Source organism: Osmia lignaria, unplaced genomic scaffold, assembly GCF_051020975.1.
Source record: "Osmia lignaria lignaria isolate PbOS001 unplaced genomic scaffold, iyOsmLign1 scaffold0073, whole genome shotgun sequence".
Lineage (NCBI taxonomy): Eukaryota > Metazoa > Arthropoda > Insecta > Hymenoptera > Megachilidae > Osmia > Osmia lignaria.
The window spans coordinates 20001-22500 of record NW_027478214.1 but is presented as its reverse complement, the minus strand read 5'-3'; the positions used below and the strand labels follow the sequence as shown (position 1 = coordinate 22500).

At 44.1% G+C, this 2500-nt stretch overlaps 1 non-coding gene across 1 annotated transcript; it reads right to left on the bottom strand.

Moving 5' to 3' along the window:
• Window positions 1-866: 866 nt before the first annotated feature.
• Window positions 867-1021, bottom strand: LOC143307737 (5.8S ribosomal RNA). The gene has a single exon (XR_013064822.1). It is a non-coding gene; the product is annotated as a 5.8S ribosomal RNA (ribosomal RNA).
• Window positions 1022-2500: the final 1479 nt, after the last annotated feature.

Sequence of the window (2500 nt, the reverse complement as noted above, 5' to 3'; positions counted from 1 at the left end):
CTACGATCAGGGGTACCGAAACGCTGTATTGATTGTAAACAACCATTTTTATCTTGGAGCGGAGCGTTCCTTTACTCGTTAGATTTGTCTTGTCGCGTGTGTATTCGCTTTTTCGACGCTTTTTAACCATTTAACTTGTTTAGCGAAGCTAAACGCACAGACAGACAAAAAAAAAGGAACAGCATCGCGCGTCAAACAGCGACGACCCATCTGAAGCGATCTTTCATTTATACACCGTTTGTAAACAGAGAGATGTATAAAGCGCGGGGAATCATTCGAAACCCTGGGGCTATTCGAGCTTGCATTTCAGCAAATTATCATCTCAAACATTTCACTCGTTTGCTTTTTCTAAATTTATAGGAGAGCTTCTTTCGTTTATTTTTGACACACCTTTCGTAAATATCGTTTCTGGCAACGTCGGGAGCGTGGATTTCTACAAGTGAACAATCGCGCCGATCCGATAACTTCCAGCAGGATGGAGAATCTTTATAGATTATCTTCCGAGAACTCGGTGCTTTCACGGGCGGTCGTTTATAAATTTTAACGAACGACTCGCGCGCCGTGACGCACTTGCGCTAGTTCGAAGAGATATTTCGAAATTTGTTTTTCTCCTTTAACGGCCTGCATTTAGTGTATCGGTTGCGATTTTCGTCACATCGTTTCCACGACAAACGCCGACGAACTGCCCAACTATCGCTCGTACGTTGCGACTCTTTCTTTGTTTATCGTTCATTCATTCTTTCAATTTCGTTCGATAATCCCGCTCCGAAACGTTCTACTTTCGTTGAACGACGGCGAGATGTTTAGAAAGAAATGAATTACTCTTTTTTCGAGAAGCAAACGCAAGCAGTCTTTTGTTAAGAAAACGACCCTCAGCCAGGCGTGGTCCAGGAATTGTATCCGTGGACCGCAATGTGCGTTCGAAATGTCGATGTTCATGTGTCCTGCAGTTCACACGTTGACGCGCAATTAGCTGCGTTCTTCATCGACCCACGAGCCAAGTGATCCACCGTTCAGGGTAATCGTAAAATTTTGTATTTCAAACTCTTTAGATCTTTAGAGTGTTATTTTCATTATTAACACGCATCACATTCGATACCCACATCACTCTCCCACCCGGCGCGTGCGGGAGAGCGAATTCGGGCGTCGCCAACGTATTTGTTTGTTTGTTTGTTCGATCGTTGACGACACGATCGCGTCCAAGGACGGAAACCGTCGGAGAAACGCCCAGTGGCACGCTCCTCTCGACGGTCGGGCGTAAAGTACATTTAAAAACCTTGAAAAGTACGAACGCACACAAGGAATGCGAGCGCGCGTCCTGTCGCTGAATCGTGGGTTGCGAGATTCGAACAGACACACGGCCGGCGACGATCGGTCTAACTAATGGACACATAGTTTTTCAAAGACTCGCTATCGTCGCTTCTCAGCCGGTCCGTAAACAACACACATCGATCAGGCGGACGCACGAATCTTACCACGGTGCGTGTTTCGTAGATTCCAGGTTACCCGCAAGTACCTCTCTCTCCCTCTCGAAAGAAGAATCTCGATCCGTCCTTTTTGGACAATGGAGAAATCTTTTTATCGCAACACGGATGGCAAAGAAACAACCAAAGCGTAGGAGCGTGGGGACGAGAGCGACGAAAAGAACGTCGCGAAAACAAAGTTTCGACGGTTGCTCGTTCTAATACATCGTAGTTTCAACTCTCTCAGTTTTAACCACTCCTAGACGCTTCGTAAACTTTTAACAATTCTTCGCCTCCGCGAGTTTCATTTCGAATAGAGCGAACGCAACACGGACCAAAAAAACTCCGGTGATGCCAGATCATTTAGCAAAGATCAGACGGCGGGTCATCTGTATTCCTTTTCTCTCTTTTTTATATCTTTCCATTTAACTAGGGTGTCGCAACGACGGGTACATTTATATATTTATATATATTGTATTTCAATTTTAATGATCCTTCACTTTCGGTTTGTAATAATATGATCCTTCTTTCATTTCGATCCTTCATATTGTAGGTTAACCAACAGAAGTTTGTTTTTTTACGACTTGTATTTTTGTGGTTTGTTTGTTTGTTTCTTACGACTTGTTTGTACCCGATCAAGTAGACGACGACCCATAAGTATAAGTTAGAGAGATAAAGGTCGAGAGACCTCACGCAAGCGTCTTTTACTTCCATTCACATCAGCCAGAGAGAAATGGTCCGGCGTCGTGCTCTTTGGCGCCGTTGGTCGCACAGTTTTTTTGCCGGCGGTTCCGAACGGACGGGAGAAACGCGATGAGTAATCAAAGCGACCTCCGCACGTAACCGTGTCGGTGTAATTTTACCGCATCGCAGCGTTTTGGTATTTGTTTCTTATTGGCTCGAACCCGAGATTTATGTGTTTTGTGTCATGTATATGGTATTATTTATTATATCTTTCTCGTTTTGTATAATTTTTGGTCCGAGCTCAATAAACTTTTATATCGCTTTATCAATGATCCATTCAGTTAGGTTTTCTC